The sequence below is a fragment of the Humulus lupulus genome, chromosome 7 (genome assembly GCF_963169125.1).
Source record: "Humulus lupulus chromosome 7, drHumLupu1.1, whole genome shotgun sequence".
NCBI lineage: Eukaryota > Viridiplantae > Streptophyta > Magnoliopsida > Rosales > Cannabaceae > Humulus > Humulus lupulus.
In genome coordinates this window covers 152,508,744-152,530,401 of record NC_084799.1, presented here as the reverse complement: position 1 = coordinate 152,530,401, position 21,658 = coordinate 152,508,744, and positions in this window count along the sequence as shown.

Genomic DNA, 21,658 nt, shown 5'->3' with positions numbered 1-21,658 from the left:
CTAGCTCATGATTTATTGAATCAAATTTGAGAGAAAATAGGTGAAGTTTCCACGAATTGGAAAGAAAGTAGCTTCTTTCGGACATTTAAGAATGTATAGGGCCCCGATTCGTTTTATCTCTCCCTAATATCTTTCTTTGTCTCTCGTTAAACTCACACACTACATCAAAACTAATTGAAATGCTAGTGGCTTCTTTTGAACATTTTAGAATATATAGGGCCAGAATTCTTTTTATCTCTCCCTAATACCTTTCTTTTTCACCTGTTAAACCTACTAGTCATTAGCACCTGATTTAATGAATCAAATTTGGAAGAAAATTGGTGAAGAAACCACTAATTGGAATGCCAGAGGCATCTTTGGGACATTTAAGAATTTATGGGGCCTCAATCGTGTTATCGCTTCCTAATATCTATCTTTATCTCTCGTTAAACTCTCAACTCACTACCTCGAAAATTATTGAATCTAATTTTAGAAACTAGTTGGTAAAATATCCACTAATTGGAAGGCTAGTGGCTTCGTTGGGACATTTTAGAATGTTTAGGGATACAATTCCTATCATCTCTCCCTAATATCTTTCTTTATCTCTTGTTAAACTCAAAACTCACTACCTCGGAAATTATTGAATCTAATTTGAGAACTATTTGGTAGAATATCCACTAATTGGAAGGCAAGTGGCTTCGTTGGGACATTTTAGAATGTTTAGGGATACAATTCCTATCATCTCTCCCTAATATCTTTCTTTATCTCTCGTTAAACTCACAATACAATACCTCGGAACTTATTGAATCTAATTAGACAACTTTTTGGTAAACTCACAATAAAATATCAACTTTTTGGGTTCGGATCCCCTTGAAATTTCCTTTTCTTTCTTCCTTTTTTTTGAGAAACTAGATAATCACTTCTGAAACGAAAAATTCTGAGCACCAAAGAACCAACTCGAAAACCAAGCAATATGTGGTACTATATAACAGATTCAAGGAACAAACCAATCTTTGATTCAAGAACACTCCTAATAACAGAAAACCAATATTCCCAAAAACCAATCTGTGGTACACGCCCAATAACAGAGAACCAATATTCCCCAAAACCAATATTAGAGATCCAAACAACCCGTGGCACCAAAACGATCTCAGATTTCTCAACTAGTAAAGAAAATAACACAATCAATCCGTGGCACTAGAGTAATTTCAGATTTCATCAAGAAACAATTGAAACAAGGGAAAACAAATGAATTGAAATCAACAATACTAATTTGTGGCTCTAGAGTACTTTCGGATTTCACAACACAAAAACAATTGAAACAAGGGAAAACAAATGAATTTGACAACAAATAGATTCGAACTTGAATTGAAATAAAAAGAAAACAGATTCGGACTTAGCAATATCAACTAGTTTCGGATTTCAAGGGATTTCACAAAGAAATAATGGAAACAATGAAACAAGGAAACGATTTAACAAGGAAACGATTTAAATAAGGAAACTAACTATAATTGTTTCGGATTTCACAAGAAGATCAAGGACAAAGAACTCAAGAACACGACTAGATGATGACTTTTATTTTTTTTTAGAAACCCTAATATAAAGAACACGAATTGAATAGAAAAAAAACAAATGAAAAAGGATAGGCCAAACTGGATGATCCTAAGCTCTGATACCAACTGATACGAACCACACCAACGATTGTGGTGAAACCCGACACCAAATATGGCAGCCACCAAGAACACACAAAATGGGAATGAAGAACCGCGACCCAATGCTTAGCCAAGCACGAACCTTGGTATGAGGAAGACGCCACAAACAGGGATGGGAATCCGTTTGATAAGTCGGATTGAACGCCACAAGGAATACCCTTGATAAGTTCGAATAGTCTCTTCAAGAACTCAAGAAGAAAACCTCTCAATTTTCATTTCATCAAAATCTGCCATTCCCAAACGTTTACCAAGGCCTAATATAGGCGAAAATTACATCAAGACAGCCCTTTGTCTTCCTAAACAAAACCGAAAATTAAAGACAACCCTTTGTCTTCCTAATGAAAACCGAAAATTAAAGACAAAAGGACTCTTGGACTCACACAAGTCAAGTGTTTGACTTTTCACAAAAAAAACAAAGACTAAATAAAAAATACAAGATGACAAAATACAATAAGACTCATCAAGCTCCTAAACTGAGTCTTTTGGCTCGCGCCCTCGTCACCAGACCAACTGGAACTAGACTTGGATCTTTAGTCTTGGTGTCCTCATCACAACTTTTTGGTAAAATATCAACTAATTGAAATGCTAGCTGCTTCTTTGAGACATTTTAGAATGTATAGGGCAACAATTAGTTTTATCTCTCCATAATACCTTTATTTTTCACCGGTTAAACCAACTTGTTACTAGCTTGTTATTTATTGAATCAAATTGGAAAGAAAATTGGTGAAGTATCCACTAATTGGAATGCAAGTAGCTTCTTTCAGACATAAGAGAATGTATAGGGCCACGATTCATTTTATCTTTCCCTAATATCTTTCTTTATCTCTTGTCAAACTCACAACACACTATCTAGGAACTTTTTGAATATAATTACACAACTATTGGGTAAAATATCAACTATTTGAAATGCTAGCGGCATGTTTGCGATATTTTAGAATGTATAGGGCCATAATACATTTTATCTCACCCTAGCACCTTTCTTTTTCACTCGTTAAACCTACAAGTCATTATCTCCTAATTTACTAAATCAAATAGGCAAAAAAATTGGTGAAGTATCCACTAATTGGAATGCTAGAGGATTCTTTGGGACATTTAAGAATGTATAGGGCCACAATTCGTGTTATCTCTTCCAAATATCTTTCTTTATCTCTCGTTAAACTCACAACTCACAACCTTGGAACATTTTGAGTCTAATTTGAGAACTATTCGGTAAAATATCTACTAATTGGAATGCTTGTGGCTTGTTTGGGACATTTTAGAATGTATAGGGCCAAAATATGTTTTATCCCACGCTAATGCCTTTCGTTTTCACTCGTTAAAGCTACTAGTTACTAGCTCTTGATTTATTGATAAAAAATTGAAAGAAAATTTGTGAATTGTCCTCTATGGAATGCTAGAGGCTTCTTCGGGATATTTAGGAATGTATAAGGCCACGATTAGTGTTATCTCTTCCTGATATCTTTCTCTATCTCTCGTTAAACGAACAACTCACTACCTCGAAAATTATTGAATCAAATTTGAGAACTATTTGGTAAAATATCCACCAATTGGAAGGTTAGTGGCTTCTTTGGGACATTATAGTATGTTTAGGGATACAATTCCTATCATCTCTCAAGAATATTTTTCTTTATCTCTCGTTAAACTCACAACACACTACCTCGGAACTTATTGAATCTAATTAGGTAACTATTTGTTAAAATATCACCTAATTGAAATGCTAGTGGCTTCTTTGGGATTTTTTTAGAATGTGTAGGGCCACAATTTGCTTTATCACTCCATAATACCTTTATTTTTCACCCGTAAAACCAACTAGTTACTAGCTCATGATTTATTGAATCAAATTTGAGAGAAATAGGTGAAGTTTCCACTAATTGGAAAGCAAGTAGCGTCTTTCGGACATTTAAGAATGTATAGGGCCACAATTGGTTTTATCTCTCCCTAATATCTTTCTTTATCTCTTGTTAAACTCACAATACACCACCTCAGAACTTATTGAATCTAATTAGACAACTATTTGGTAAAATATCAACTAATTGAAATGCTAGTGGCTTCTTTGGAGCATTTTAGAATATATAGGGCCATAATTCATTTTACCTCTCCCTAATACCTTTCTTTTTCACCTGTTAAACCTAGGCATCTTTGGGACATTTAAGAATTTATGGGGCGACAATCGTGTTATCGCTTCCTAATATCTATCTTTATCTCTCGTTAAACTCTCAACTCCCTACCTCGAAAATTATTGAATCTTATTTGAGAACTATTTGGTAAAATATCCACTAATTGGAAGGCCAGTGGCTTCATTGGGACATTTTAGAATGTTTAGGGATACAATTCCTATCATCTCTCCCTAATATCTTTCTTTATCTCTTGTTAAACTCATAACTCACTACCTCAGAAATTATTGAATCTAATTTGAGAACTATTTGGTAGAATATCCACTAATTGGAAGGCAAGTGGCTTCGTTGGGACATTTTAGAATGTTTGGGGATACAATTACTATCATCTCTCCCTAATATCTTTCTTTATCTCTCGTTAAACTCACAATACAATACCTCGTAACTTATTGAATCTAATTAGACAACTAATTGAAACTGATACGAACCACACCAACAATTGTGACGAAACTCGAACCAAATCTGGAAAAAACTACCCAAGAACAGTCGAATTTGGAATGGAAACCGCGACCCAATGCTTAGCAAAGTGATGAGGACACCAAGACTAAAGATCCAAGTCTAGTTCCAGTTGGTCTGGTGACGAGGGCGCGAGCCAAAAGACTCAGTTTAGGAGCATGATGAGTCTTATTGTATTTTTTCATCTTGTATTTTTTATTTAGTCTTTGTTTATTTTGTAAAAAGTCAAACACTTGACTTGTGTGAGCTGAAGAGTTGTGTGAGCCGAAAGGTCTTGTTTTGTGAGCTGAAGAGTTGTGTGAGCCGAAAGGTCTTGTTTATGGTGCTTTCATTAGGAAGACCAAGGGTCTTGTTTTCATGTAATTTTCGTCCTTATAAGGACTGCCAAAACAATGTGAAAAGGCAGATTATGTTGAATGAAATTGTGAGTTTATTTCTTCTTGAGTTCTTGAAGAAACTTTTGAACTTATCAAGGAGATTCCTTGTGGCGTTCATCCTGACTTATCAAACGGATTCCATCCCCGTTTGTGGCATCTTCCTCATACCAAGGTTCGTGCTTGGCTAAGCATTGGGTCGCGGTTCCATTCCAATCTCGTATGTTCTTGGTGGCTGTTCCATATTTGGTGTCGGGTTTCATTACAATGTTGGTGTGGTTCGTATCAGTTGGTATCAGAGCTTAGGATCATCCGGTTTGGCCTATCCTTTTTCATTTTTTTTTTCTATTCAGTTCGTGTTATTATATTAGGATTTCTGAAAAAAAAAAAATCAATTCGTGTTCATCTAGTCGTGTTTTTCTATTCTAGAGCTTGTTAATTTCCTTGTTGCAATTGTTTCCGTGTTTCCCTTATTTGTTGTGAAATCTGAAACTATTCTAGAGCTTGTTTTAGGGTTCTTAAAGTGAATTAGGGCTTTGAGTTTTTCTCTTGTTCTAATTGTGGAATCTGAATTTTCATTGAGTTACTCTTGCTGTTTTGTTTTGAAATTCGAATTTTGCCTTGGGTTTCTCTTGTTCTTGTTGTGAAATCCGAAATTGGAATTGAGTTCCCTTGTTCTTATTGTGAAATCTGAATTGGGATTGAGTTTTCTCTTGTTCTTATAGTGAAATCTGAATTGAGATTGGGTTTTCTCTTGTTCTTATGGTGAAATCTGAATTGGGATTGATTTTCTCTTATTCATAGTGTTAAATCCAAATGTGGGTTGGGTTTTCTCTTTTCTTTTTGTGAAATCCGAATCTGCATTGTTTCTCTTTTCTTTTTGAGTCTCCATTGTTTCTCTTGTGAAAACCGATTCATTTTGCTTTCAAATCGTTCCTTGCATCTGCATTTGAGAAATAAAGAAAAAAGAAAAGAAAAGAAGAAAGAAGAAAGAAGAAAGAAGAAGAAGAAGAAAACCTGTCTTAAAAAATTTTGTTCTATTCTTGATCACTATGGTCTAGAGGCCTTTTTTCCAAAACCCCACACAAGTGTTCCAAAAATCATCAATTTTCGCCAATTTTTCATCGGTTTTCGTTTGGTTTGTTTGGTAGGATTGGCTGCTTGAACCTCCATATCACCATTTCATTAGTTTTCAAAGGTCTTAAAGAAGAATACGAGTGGAAAAAGGCAGAGGTGTGAGCTTATTTGAGGGTAAAAGCCATCCAAGTTGAGTGAAACACGAGTGGACTTGAGTGACATTTTTTTGAGTGAAAACACGTGAGGGAGTGTGGTGAGGTCTTTTTTTCTATAACTGTTCTAACCTTATTTTTGCAGATTTTCAATCATGTCACAAAATACAGAAAGAAATGCAGGCAATGACGCTCCACCACCTACAGTTCCAAATCTACAAATTGAAGCTTTAATGGGGGAGATAAGGAGGATGTTGAGGGAGGAGTGTGAACAAATACATGAGAGGTTGGATAGGGAAGAAGAGGGAACACAACGGAGGCCACGGAGGAATAGGATGCACCAAAGGGAGGATGAGAATGAAGGGGATTTGGAAGGGGTAATTTCTGATGATGAGTTTGATAGGATGTCGACGGGTAACCATAGGAGGTATGGTGGGGATAGAGAAGCTAGGAACCAGGTAGATAATTATTTGGGAAATATCAAGATGAGAATTCCAGCATTTCAGGGGAAGAGCGATCCTGAAGCATACCTTGAGTGGGAGAAGAAGATGGAGCTATTTTTTGATTGTCACAACTACTCCGACATGAAGAAGGTAAAACTTGCTGCCATTGAGATTACTGATTATGCTATTGTTTGGTGGGATCAGTTGTGCATCAACAGGAGGCGGAGTGGAGATCGTCCTATTGACACATGGGAGGCAATGAAGAGGGTGATGAGGCGATGGTTTGTACCACCTCATTATTATCGAGATCTGTACCTTAAGTTGCAGGGTCTTCGTTAGGGCTACAGAAGTGTTGATGAGTATTACAAGGAGATGGAGATGGCTATGATTAGAGCCAATGTTGAAGAGGATCGGGAGGCAACCATGGCAAGGTTTTTGAATGGGTTGAACCGAGAGATTGCTAATCCAATTGAGCTACACCATTATGTGGAATTGGAAGATTTGGTGCATATGGCAATCAAAGTTGAGAGGCAGCTCAAGAGGGGTAGTACAAGTTCAAAGCCAAGACCGAGCCCACACAATTCAAGTGCAACACCTTGGCGGTCAAACTATCCAAAGAAGGAAGAAGACCAACCTACTTCATCCTTTACAGCAAAACCAGCCACGACCCCTCAAGGTAAAACAGCCCCTACTTCGTCCCGTTATAGTGAGATAAAGTGTTTCAAATGTCAGGGGCGAGGACACATAGCTAGCCAATGTCCAAACAAGAGAGTTATGGTGATTCGAGAAAGTGGCGAGCTCGATTCTGAAGATGAAGATGATCTTGCTGACATGCCACCATTGGAAGATGCTTCTATCGATGATGAAGAGTATGGGCCAGAATCTGGTGAAATGCTTGCTCTAGTCACAAGACGAGCCTTAAACTTGCAAGCAAAAGAAGAGGAAGAAGAGGTGCAGCGAGAGAACATCTTTCACACTCGTTGTCATGTGAAAGGCAAGGTATGTAGTGTGATTATTGATGGAGGTAGTTGTACTAACGTTGCTAGTTCTTCCATGGTTGAGAAGCTAGGGCTCTCAACGCTTAGACATCCTTGTCCATACAAGTTGCAGTGGTTGAATGATAGTGGTGAAGTGAGGGTTACAAAACAGGTGCTGGTATCATTTCGAATTGGCAAGTATGAGGATGAGGTATTGTGTGATGTGGTTCCCATGCAAGCTGGACACCTCCTTCTAGGAAGGCCTTGGCTATTTGATAAGTGAGTCCAGCATGATGGCTTCACCAACAAGTACTCATTCACGTTCCATCAACGAACAATCACTCTAGCTCCATTGACGCCAAAGCAAGTATATGAAGACCAAGTGAGGTTGCAAAAATTGAGTGATAAAAAAATATTGAGTGAGCAAAAGAAGGAGAGTGAAAAGATGAATGAGAGTGAGAAAAAAGAGAGACAAAGAGAGAAAAGGGTTGAATCAAGTGAGCGAGAAAAGAAAGAGAAGAGTTCGATCAATGAGGGAAAATTAGAGAGAAAACAGAATAATTTTTATGCAAAAAAAAGTGAGGTTAAGGAGGCTCTTTTAAACACTAACTAACTTGATGCTCACAAAGGTCGTCACAAGCAGGTTTTTGACCCCGGTGATTGGGTATGTGTACACATGAGGAAAGAGCGATTCCCAGCACAAAGACGTTCCAAATTGCTACCTCGAGGAGATGGTCCGTTTCAAGTGCTAGAAAGGATCAATGACAATGCCTACAGACTCGATTTACCAGGTGAGTATACTATTAGTGCTACTTTTAATGTTTCTGATTTGAGTCCTTTTGATGCAGGTGAAGATTTGAGGACAAATCCTTCTCAAGACTCAGTTTAGGAGCTTGATGAGTCTTATTGTATTTTGTCATCTTGTATTTTTTATTTAGTCTTTGTTTATTTTGTGAAAAGTCAAACACTTGACTTGTGTGAGCTGAAGAGTTGTGTGAGCCGAAAGGTCTTGTTTTGTGAGCTGAAGAGTTGTGTGAGCCGAAAGGTCTTGTTTATGGTGCTTTCATTAGGAAGACCAAGGGTCTTGTTTTCATGTAATTTTCGTCCTTATAAGGACTGCCAAAACAATGTGAAAACGCAGATTATGTTGAATGAAATTGTGAGTTTATTTCTTCTTGAGTTCTTGAAGAAACTTTTGAACTTATCAAGGAGATTCCTTGTGGCGTTCATCCTGACTTATCAAACGGATTCCATCCCCGTTTGTGGCGTCTTCCTCATACCAAGGTTCGTTCTTGGCTAAGCATTGGGTCGCGGTTCCATTCCAATCTCGTATGTTCTTGGTGGCTGTTCCATATTTGGTGTCGGGTTTCATCACAATGTTGGTGTGGTTCGTATCACCCTTGATAAGTTCGAATAGTCTCTTCAAGAACTCAAGAAGAAAACCTCTCAATTTTCATTTCATCAAAATCTGCCATTCCCAAACGTTTACAAAGGCCTAATATAGGCGAAAATTACATCAAGAAAAGCCCCTTTGTCTTCCTAAAGAAAACCGAAAATTAAAGACAACCCTTTGTCTTCCTAATGAAAATTGAAATTTAAAAACAAGCCTTTGTCTTCCTCATGAAAACCGAAATTAAAGACAAGAGGACTATTGGACTCACACAAGTCAAATGTTTGACTTATCACAAAATAAACAAAGACTAAAAAACGTGATTAAAAATAAAAAGACTCATTACAAGAAGCTAAATATTGATCAAGCTCCTAAACTGGTGTCCTCATCATTCCTCCCCTCTTGACTTGGATCAACTGGAACTTGACTTGAATTTTGAGTCTTGGTGTCCTCATCATTCCCCCCCTCTTGAGAAAGATTTGACCTCAAATCGTCACCTGCATCAAAAGGACTCAAATCAGAAACATGAAAAGTAGCACTAACATTATACTCACCTGGTAAATCGAGTCTGTAGGCTTTGTCATTGATCCTTTCTAGCACTTGACATGGACCATCTCCTCGAGGTAGCAATTTGGAACGTCTTTGTGCTGGGAATCGCTCTTTCCTCATGTGTACCCATACCCAATCACCGGGGTCAAAAACCTGCTTGTGACGACCCTTGTTAGCATCAAGTTGGTTAGTGTCTAAAAGAGCCTCCTTAACCTCACTTTTTTTTGCATAAAAATTATTTTGTTTTCTATCTAATTTTCCCTCATTGATCGAACTCTTCTCTTTCTTTTCTCTCTCACTTGATTCGACCCTTTTCTCTCTTTGTCTCTCTTTTTTCTCACTCTCATTCATCTTTTCACTCTCCTTCTTTTGCTCACTCAATTTTTTTTTATCACTCAAATTTTGCAACCTCACTTGGTCTTCATATACTTGCTTTGGCGTCAATGGAGCTAGAGTGATTGTTCGTTGATGGAACGTGAATGAGTACTTGTTGGTGAAGCCATCATGCTGGACTCGCCGATCAAATATCCAAGGCCTTCCTAGAAGGAGGTGTCCAGCTTGCATGGGAACCACATCGCACAATACCTCATCCTCATACTTGCCAATTCGAAATGATACCAGCACCTGTTTTGTAACCCTCACTTCACCACTATCATTCAACCACTGCAACTTGTATGGACAAGGATGTTTAAGCGTTGGGAGCCCCAGCTTTTCAACCATGGAAGAACTAGCAACGTTAGTGCAACTACCACCATCAATAATAACACTGCATACCTTGTCTTTCACATGACAACGAGTGTGAAAGATGTTCTCCCGCTGCACCTCTTCTTCCTCTTCTTTTGCTTGCAAATTTAAGGCTCGTCGTGTGACTAGGGCAAGCATCTCACCAGATTCTGCCCCAAACTCCTCACCACCCATAGAAGCGTCCTCCAATGGTGGCATATCATCAAGATCATCTTCCTCTTCAGAATCTATCTCCCCATTATCCCGAATTACCATAACTCGCTTGTTTGGGCATTGTCTAGCTATGTGTCCTCGCCCCTGACATTTGAAACACTTTATCTCACTAGAATGGGACGAAGTAGGGGTTGTTTTACCTTGAGGGGTCGTGGCTGGTTTTGGTATAAAGGATGAAGTAGGTTGGTCTTCTTCCTTCTTTGGATAGTTCGACCACCAAGGTGTTGCACTTGAATTGTGTGGGCTCGGTCTTGGCTTTGAACTTGTACTACCCCTCTTGAGCTGCCTCTCAACTTTGATTGCCATATGCACCAAATCCTCCAATTCCACATAATGGTGTAGTTCGATTGGGTCAGCAATCTCTCGGTTCAACCCATTCAAAAACCTTGCCATGGTTGCCTCCCGATCCTCTTCAACATTGGCTCTAATCATAGCCATCTCCATCTCTTTTAATACTCATCAACACTTCTGGAACCTTGACGAAGACCCTACAACTTAAGGTATAGATCTCGATAATAATGAGATGGTACAAATTGTCGCCTCATCACCCTCTTCATGGCCTCCCATGTGTCAATAGGGCGATCTCCACTCCGCCTCCTGTTGATGCACAACTGATCCCACCAAACAATAGCATAATCAGTAAACTCAATGGCAGCAAGTTTTACCTTATTCATGTCGGAGTAGTTGTGACAATCAAAAACTAGCTCCATCTTCTTCTCCCACTCAAGGTATGCTTCAAGATCACTCTTCCCCTGAAATGCTGGGATTCTCATTTTGATATTCCCTATATAATTATCTACCTGGTTCCTATCTTCTCTATTCCCACCATACCTCCTATGGTTACCCGTCGACATCCTGTCAAACTCATCATCAGAAACTACCCCTTCTAAATCCCCTTCATTCTCATCCTCCCTTTGGTGTACCCTACCCCTCCTTGGTCTCCGTTGTGCCCCCTCTTCTACCCTATCCAACCGCTCATGTATTTGCTCACACTCCTCCCTCAACATCCTCCTCATCTCCCCCATTAAAGGTTCAATTTGTAGATTTGGAACTGTAGGTGGTGGAGCGTCATTGCCTGCATTTCTTTCTGTATTTTGTGACATGATGGAGAATCTGCAAAACAATAAGGTTAGACAATTATAGAAAGGACCTCACTGCACTCCCTCACGTGTTTCACTCAAAGAAAATGGTCACTCAAGTACACTCGTGTTTGCACTCAATGATGGCTTTTACCCTCGAATAAGCTCACACCTCTGCCTTTTTCCACTCTATTTTCTTCTTTAAGCTCTTTGAAAACTAATGAAACGGTGATATGGAGGTTCAAGCAGCCAATTCTACCAAACAAATCAAACGAAAACCGATGAAAAAGTGGCGAAAAATGGTGATTTTTGGAACACTTGTGTGGGGTTTTGGCAAAAGGGCCTCTAGACTATGGGGAACAAGAATAGAACAAAAATTTTTAAGAAGGGTTTCCAGACTTTTTTTTTTTTTTTTTTTAGGTTCGAATCCCTTTGAATTTTTTCTTCTTCTTTCTTTTCTGTTTTTTTCTTTCTCAAATGCAGGTACAAGACACAAGAAAAAAAATCAGACTTGGATTCGAAAACAAAACAACTCGGATTTCACAAAAGAGCAAGAGATTCTCAATGCAAATTCGGATTTTCACAATGAAAAACTAGAGAAACTCACTGTCAATTCAGATTTCACAATAAAACAAGAGAAACTCGATGCCAAATCAGATTTCACAATAAAACAAATTCGGATTGTACAATAAGAACAAGAGAAAAAACTCAATGCCAATTCGGATTGCACAATAAGAACAAGAGAAACTCAACCCCAATTCAGATTTCACAATAAGAACAAGAGAAACCCAAGGTAAAATTCGGATTTCAAAAGCAAAGCAAGAGAAACTCAATGAAAATTCGGATTTCACAATAAGAACTAGAGAAAACCAATGCAAAGTCAGATTCCACAAGTAGAACAAGATAAAACTCAAAGCCCTAATTCACGTTAAGAACCCTAATTCATGATTTCAGAAATGAAAAGAAAACAAAAATAGGGGATTACAAAGGAATTGAAACTTTGTGTAGACTAGTTTCGGATTTCAAGGGATTTCACAAAGAAATAATGTAAACTAGGAAATAAGAACACGATTTGAACAAAGAAACAATCTGGAATAAAGAGATTAACTATAATGGTTTCAGATTTTTAGAAGGAAAACAAGAACAAAGACTAAGAAAATCAAGAACACGAATAGATAGATTTTTTTTTTTTTTTGATTTCAGAAACCCTAAAATTGAAATACGAATAGAATAGAAAACACAAATGAAAAAAAAGGATAGGCCAAACCGGATGATCCTAAGCTCTGATACCAACTGATACGAACCACACCAACATTGTGATGAAACCCGACACCAAATATGGAACAGCCACCAAGAACATACGAGATTGGAATGGAACCGCGACCCAATGCTTAGCCAAGCACGAACCTTGGTATGAGGAAGACGCCATAAACGGGGATGGAATCCGTTTGATAAGTCAGGATGAACGCCACAAGGAATCTCCTTGATAAGTTCAAAAGTTTCTTCAAGAACTCAAGAAGAAATAAACTCACAATTTCATTCAACATAATCTGCCTTTTCACATTGTTTTGGCAGTCCTTATAAGGACGAAAATTACATGAAAACAAGACCCTTGGTCTTCCTAATGAAACCGAAAAATTAAGGACAGCCCCTTTGTCTTCCTAATGAAAACCGAAATTAAAGACAAGCCTTTTGTCTTCCTCATGAAAACCGAAATTAAAGACAAGCCTTTTGTCTTCCTAATGAAAACCGAAAATTAAAGACAAAAGGACTATTGGACTCACACAAGTCAAATGTTTGACTTATCACAAAATAAACAAAGACTAAAAAACGTGATTAAAAATAAAAAGACTCATTACAAGAAGCTAAATATTGATCAAGCTCCTAAACTGGTGTCCTCATCATTCCTCCCCTCTTGACTTGGATCAACTGGAACTTGACTTGGATTTTGAGTCTTGGTGTCCTCATCACAACTACTCTGACATGAAGAAGGTAAAACTAGCTGTCATTGAATTTACTGATTATGCTATTGTTTGGTGGGATCAGTTGTGCATCAATAGGAGGCGAAATGGAGATCGTGCCGTTGACACTTGGGAGGCTATGAAGAGGGTGATGAGGCGATGGTTTGTACCATCTCATTATTATGGAGATCTATACCTTAAGTTGCAAGGTCTTCGTCAAGGTTACAAGAGTGTTGATGAGTATTACAAGGAGATGGAGATGGCTATGATTAGAGCCAATGTGGAAGAGGATCGGGAGGCAACAATGGCAAGATTTTTGAATGGGTTGAACCGAGAGATTGCTAATCCAATTGAGCTACACCATTATGTGGAATTGGAAGGTTTGGTGCATATGGCAATCAAAGTTGAGAGGCAGCTTAAGAAGGGTAGTACAAGTTCAAAGCCAAGACCGATCCCACACAATCCAAGTACAACACCTTGGAGGTCGAACTATCCAAAGAAAGAAGACCAACCTACTTAATCCTTTACACCAAAACCAGCCACAACAGCCACGACCCCACAAGGTAAAACAGCCCTTACTTCGTCCCGTTCTAGTGAGATAAAGTGTTTCAAATGTCAGGGGCGAGGACACATAGCTAGCCAATGTCCAAACAAGCGAGTTATGGTAATTCGTGATAATGGGGAGATAGATTCCGAAGAGGAAGATGATCTTGATGACATGCCACCATTGGAGGACGCTTCTATGGCTGGTGAGGAGTTTGGGGCAGAATATGGTGAGATGCTTGCACTAGTCACACGATGAGCCTTAAATTTGCAAGCAAAAGAAGAGGAAGAAGAGGTGCAGCGGGAGAACATCTTTCACACTCGTTGTCATGTGAAAGGCAAGGTATGTAGTGTGATTATTGATGGAGGTAGTTGTACTAACATTGCTAGTTCTTCCATGGTTGAGAAGCTGGGGCTCCCAACGCTTAAACATCCTCGTCCATACAAGTTGCAGTGGTTGAATGATAGTGGTGAAGTGAGGGTTACAAAACAGGTTATGGTATCATTTCAAATTGGAAAATATGAGGATGAGGTATTGTGCGATGTGATTCCAATGCAAGCTGGACACCTCCTTCTAGGAAGGCCTTGGCTATTTGATCGGCGAGTCCAGGATGATGGCTTCACCAACAAGTACTCATTCACATTCCGTCAACGAACAATCACTCTAGCTCCATTGACGCCAAAGCAAGTATATGAAGACCAAGTGAGGTTGCAAAAATTGAGTGATAAAAAAAAATTGAGTGAGCAAAAGAAGGAGCGTGAAAAGATGAATGAGAGTGAGAAAAAAGAGAGACAGAGAGAAAAGGGTCGAATCAAGTGAGAGAGAACAGAAAGTGAAGAGTTCGATCAATGAGGGAAAATTAGAGAGAAAACAAAATAATTTTTATGCAAAAAAAAGTGAGGTTAAGCGAGCATTGCGTACAAAACAGCCAAAGAATTTACTCATGTACAAGGAGGCTCTTTTAAACACTAACCAACTTGATGCTAACAAGGGTCGTCACAAGCAGGTTTTTGATCCCGGTGATTGGGTATGGTTACACATGAGTGATGAGGACACCAAGACTAAAGATCCAAGTCTAGTTCCAGTTGGCCTGGTGACGAGGGCGCGAGCCAAAAGCCTCAGTTTAGGAGCTTGATGAGTCTTATTGTATTTTGTCATCTTATATTTTTATTTAGTGAAAAAAATTCAAACATTTGACTTGTGTGATTCCAATAGTCCTTTTGTCTTTAAATTCGATTTTCATTAGGAAGACAAAAGGCTTGTTTTTAATTTCAGTTTTCATTAGGAAGACAAAAGGTTTGTCTTTATTTTTCAGTTTTCATTAGGAAGACAAATGGTTGTCTTTATTTTTTCAGTTTTTAGGAAGACAAAGGGGCTTGTCTTGATGTATTTTTCGGCTATATAAGGCCTTGAAAACATTTGGAAAAATCAGATTATGTTGAATGAAATTGTGAGTTTATTTCTTCTTGAGTTCTTGAAGAAACTTTTGAACTTATCAAGGAGATTCCTTGTGGCGTTCATCCTGACTTATCAAACGGATTCTATCCCCGTTTGTGGCGTCTTCCTCATACCAAGGTTCGTGCTTGGCTAAGCATTGGGTCGCGGTTCCATTCCAATCTCGTGTGTTCTTGGTGGCTGTTCCATATTTGGTGTCGGGTTTCGTCACACTTGTTGGCGTGGTTCGTATCAATGAGGAAAGAGCGATACCTGGAGGAGATGGGCCGTTTCAAGTGCTAAAAAGGATCAATGACAATGCCTACAGACCCGATTTACCAGGTGAGTATACTGTTAGTGCTACTTTTAATGTTTTTGATTTGAGTCCTTTTGATGCAGGTGACGATTTGAGGTCAAATCTTTCTCAAGAGGGGGGGGGGGGGGGAATGATGAGGACACCAAGACTAAAGATCCAAGTCAAGTTCCAGTTGATCCAAGTCAAGAGGGGAGGAATGATGAGGACGCCAGTTTAGGAGCTTGATCAATATTTAGCTTCTTGTAATGAGTCTTATTGGATTTTGGCATCTTGTATTTTTATTTTAATCAGTCACTTAATCACGTTTTATTTAGTCTTTGTTTTTATCTTGTGAAAAGTCAAACACTTGACTTGTGTGAGTCCATGAGTCTTTTTTTGTGATTGTTAGGGTTTTCATTAGGAAGACAAAGGGGCTTTTCTTTCATGTAATTTCAGCCATAAGAGGGCTTGAAAACGTTTGGGAAATTCAGATTATGATGAAATGAAATTTGTGAGTTTTTTCTTCTTGAGTTCTTGAAGAAACAATTAGAACTTATCAAGGGGTTCCTTGTGGGGTTCAACTTGACTTATCAAACGGATTCCCATCCCCGTTTGTGGCGTCTTCCTGATACCAAGGTTCGTGCTTGGCTAAGCATTGGGTCGCGGTTCTTCATTCCAATTTCATGTGTTCTTGGTGGCTGCCATATTTGGTGTCGGGTTTCACCACAATCGTTGGTGTGGTTCATATCACATGTCTCTTGTTCAGCTTATGTTGTCCTTTCAAATGTTTCAAAGATTCATGATCCGTACGAATCACAAACTCCTTCGACCACAAATAGTGCTGCCATGTCTCTAAAGCTCGAACCAATGCGTACAACTCTTTGTCATAAGTGGGGTAGTTAAGTGCAGCCCCACTTAGCTTCCCGCTTAAGTACGCAAGTGGTCTCCCATCCTGCATAAGAACAGCGCCAATACCTACACCAGAAGCATCACATTCGACTTCAAACGTGTTAGAAAAGTTAGGCAAAGCAAGTAAAGGAGTGTGAGTAAGCTTGTGGTTAATAAGCTGAAATGCCTCGTCTTGTGCGTCACCCGATTTGAATGCAACGTTCTTCTTGATAACTTCGGTAAGTGGTGCGGCGATGGTGCTAAAATCCTTCACAAACCTCTTGTAAAAGCTAGCAAGTCCATGAAAACTTCTAACATTACCTACACTGGAGGGGGTCGGCCACTCTTGGATGGACTTGATCTTCTCTTCATCAACCTCAATACCTGTAGTACTCACAACAAAACCTAGGAAAACTAGCTTATCTGTGCAGAAAGTACACTTCTTGAGGTTACCATATAACTTCTCTTTCCTAAGCACATCCAAATCTGAATGCAAATGTGAGGCATGAGCATGCAAACTCTTGCTATAAATAAGAATATCATCAAAATACACAACAACGCATTTTCCAATGAAAGTACGCAAAACATGATTCATTAAGCACATGAAAGTGCTAGGTGCATTAGTTAATCCAAAAGGCATGACTAACCACTCATGCAATCCATGTTTAGTTTTAAACGTTGTCTTCCATTCATCTCCTTCTTTCATTCGTATTTGATGATACCCACTCTTAAGATTAATCTTAGAAAACACACAAGAACAATGCAATTCATCCAACATATCATCTAATCGAGGAATGGGGTGTCGATATTTTACCGTTATGTTGTTGATGGCTCGGCAGTCAACACACATTCTCCATGTCCCATCCTTCTTGGGAACTAGAATCACTGGAACAACACAAAGACTCATGCTTTCTCTCACATGCCCTTTCTCATCAATTCTTCAACTTGCCTTTGAAGTTCCTTCTTCTCCTCCGGATTGCTCCTGTATGCTGGTCGGTTTGGGATTGAAGCACCGAGAACAAAATCAATTTGATGTTCAGTCCCTCGGATAGGTGGTAAACCATGTGGTACATCCTCAGGAAACACATCCCCGAACTCCTGCAAAATAGAAACAACAACACTAGGCAGCGAAGAATCAAGTTGGTTAGTGTTTAAAAGAGCCTCCTTGTACATGAGTACAATCATTGGCCGTTTTGCAATCAATGCTCGCTTAACCTCACTTGTTTTTGCACAAAAGTTTCTTTGTTTTCTCTCTGATTTTCCCTCCTTGGCTGAACTCTTCTCTCTCACTTGATTAGACCCTGCTCTCTGTTTGTCTCTCTTTTCCCTCACTCTCATTCATCTTTTCACTCTCTTTCTTTTGCTCACTCAATTTTTTTTATCACTCAATTTTTGCAACCTCACTTGATCTTCATATACTTGTTTTGGTGTCAACGGAGCTAGAGTGATTGTCCGTTGAATGAACGTGAATGAGTACTTGTTGGTGAAGCCATCATGCTGCACCTGCCGATCAAATTTCCAAGGTCTTCCTAGAAGGATATGTCCAGCATGCATTGGAACCACATCGCACAATACTTCATCCTCGTATTTACCAATTCGAAATGATACAACAACCTGCTTTGTAACCCTTACTTCACCACTATCATTCAACCATTGCAACTTGTATGGACGAGGATGCTAAGTGTTGTGAGCCCCAGCTTCTCAACCATGGAAGAACTAGCAACGTTAGTGCAACTACCACCATCAATAATAACACTACATACCTTGTCTTTCACATGACAATGAGTGTGAAAGATGTTCTCCCGCTGCACCTCTTCTTCCTCTTCTTTTGCTTGCAAATTTAAGGCTCGTCGTGTGACTAGTGCAAGCATCTCACCATATTCTGCCCAAAACTCCTCACCATCCATAGAAGCATCCTCCAATGGTGGCATGTCATCAAGATCATCTTCATCTTTAGAATCTATCTCCCCATTATCCCGAATTACCATAACTCGCTTGTTTGGGCATTGGCTAGCTATGTGTCCTCTCCCCTGACATTTGAAACACTTAATCTCACTAGAACGGGACAAAGTAGGGGCTGTTTTACCTTGAGAGTCTGTGGTTGTGGTGGCTGGTTTTGGCTCGATTTTAGGCTTGTGAGTAAAAGGGTTTTCTTCTTTCTTTGGATAGTTCGGCCGCCAAGGTGCTGCCCTTGGATTTTGTGGGATTTGTCTCGGATTTGAACTTTTACTACCCCTCTTGAGCTGCCTCTCAACTTTCATTGCCATATGCACCAAATCTTCCAATTCCACATAATGGTGTAGCTCAATTGTATTAGCAATCTCTCGGTTCAATCCATTCAAAAACCTTGCCATTGTCACCTCCCGATCTTCTTCCACATTGACTCTAACTAATCATAGCCATCTCCATCTCTTTGTGATACTCATCAACACTCTTGTAACCTTGACAAAGACCCTGCAGCTTAAGGTATAGATCCCGATAGTAATGAGCTGGTACAAAACGTCACCTCATCACCCTCTTCATATCATCCCAAGTCTCAATAGGACGATCTCCATTTCGCTTCCTGTTGATGCACAACTGATCCCACCAAACAATTGCATAATCAGTAAATTCTATTGCAGCTAGTTTTACCTTCTTCACTTCGGAGTAGTTGTGACAATCGAAAACCAACTCCATCTTCTTTTCCCACTCAAGGTATGCTTTGGGATCACTCTTCCCTTGAAATGCAGGGATTCTCATCTTGATATTTCCCAAATTATTATCTACCCAGTTCCTAGCTTCTCTATCTTGGCCATACCTCCTATGGTTACCCTCTGACATTCTATCAAACTCTTCATTTAAATCTTCCCCTTCAAATTCTCTTTCACCCTCAACATCCCGTTGTTGCACCTTGTTCCTCCGTGCCCTCCATTGTGTTCCCTCTTCTACCCTAACCAACCTCTCATGTATTTGTTCACACTTCGCCCTCATCATCCTTCGCATCTCCCCCATTAATGCTTGAATTTGTAGATTCGGAACCTCAGGTGGTGGAATCTCATTGGTTGCATTTTTCTCTGGATTTTGTGCCATGATGGAATTCTGCAAAATAAGGTTAGAACAATATGGAGAAGAGACCTCACCACACTCCCTCACGTGTTTCACTCGAGCAATATTTTCACTCAAATCCACTCGTGTTTCACTCAATTTCAATGGCTTTTACCCTCAAATAAGTTCGCACCTCTGCCTTTTTCCACTCGTATTTGACCAAATAGGATCGTCCAGTTCCTATAGAACCTATCACTAAAATGCCCCTAGAGAGGGATAGGGCTAAGCGGAGCGAAAAAGGTTTTCCATGAGATGGGAAATGAAAACTATTAGCCCCACAGGAGGTTTGTGAATAAGTGATTGTTTGATAATGAGAAAGGAATATCCGTCTTTCTGCTAAACAGGATGTATTCTTCTTTAAGCTCTTTCAAAACTAATCAAACGATATTATGGAGGATTCAAGTAGCAATCAAACCAGAAAAAACCAAACAAATATATATATTTTCGGATCCTCTTGACTTTTCTTCTTCTTTCTTTTCTTGGTTTTTTTTTATTTCTCAAATGTAGACACAAGAAACTAGAGAATCAGAATTTGTGGAACTATAACGATTTGAAAACAAGAACAACTCGGATTTCACAATAACGACAAGATAAACTCAATGCAAATTCGGATTTCACAAAAAGAACAAGAGAAACTCAATGTGAATTTGGATTTCACAATAAAAACAAGAGAAACTCAATGCGAATTCGGATTTTACAATAAAAACAAGAGAAACTCAATGCAAATTTGGATTTCACAATAAGAACCCTAATTCACGATTTCAGAGAAAAAAAAAATTAAAGGGATTTTCAGAAACCCTAATTCAAATGCACGAATTGAACAAAGAAACGAAAAGAAAAACAAGGAAAAGGATAGGCCAAACCATATGAAACTAGGCTCTGGTACCAACTGATACGAACCACGCCAATAATTGTGACGAAACCCGAACCAAATCTGGAAAAAACAACCCAAGAACACTCGAATTTGGAATGGAAACCGCGACCCAATGCTTAGCAAAGCACAAACCTTGGTATGGTGAAGACGCCACAAACGGGGATGGATTGTCCGTTTGATAAGTCAGATTTGAACGCCACAAGGAAACCCTTGATAAGTTCGAAAAGTCTCTTCAAGTACTCAAGAAGAAAACTCACAATGTTTTTCATTCACCAAAAAACTATCTAAATTCCAAACCGCCCACAAGGCCTAATATAGCCGAAAATTACAAAGAGTTTTTTTAGACATATAAAAAACCCTTAAATACCCATAATGAAAAAGCCCAAAATGATGTCTTTGACTCCAACAACGACTCTAATAAAACATGAAAATATAGTTCAAACTAAAACAAATAATTTACAAAGAAGCCAAAAATGAAGCTCCTAAACTGAATCAACTTTGATGAGCAGTACAAGCCTTTGTTCACCCTCAGTAGTGAACTCGACCTCTTCCTATTGTAGAATTCTCCGGACTAAGTTGTTAAGCTCTTCTTTGAATCTCCTAGCTCGCGCCCTCATCATCGGACCAACTGGAACTTGAATTGGATCGTTAGTCTTGATGTCCTCATCAGAAACACTAGTGGCTTCTTTGGGACATTTTAGAATGTATAGGGCAACAATTAGCTTTATCTCTCCTTAATACCTTTATTTTTCACAGGTTAAACCAACTTTTTACTAGCTCATTATTTATTGAATCAAATTGGAAAGAAAATTGGAGAAGTATCCACTAATTGGAATGCTAGTAGCTTCTTTCAGAAATAAAAGAACGTATAGGGCCATGATTCGTTTTATCTTTCCCTAATATCTTTATTTATCTATTGTAAAACTCACAACACACTACCTAGGAACTTTTTGGATATAATTACACAACCATTGGGTAAAATATCATAACATAACATATCATACACATACTATAATGGCCATTATTACTTGGGGTCCCATAGACTAAACAAGTCATATGCCCATTAGATTGGTGGGGTCCTACTAGCTAAGTAGGTCATATGCCCATAATCTGTTTGGGGCTTGTTAGTCATATGGGTCATATGCCCAAGCCTACATACATACATATCATAACACATTTCATAACATAAAAACATAAGATAACACATATAAAACATATAACATATGAATTCTATCCTATTTTCCTTACCAAAATTACCG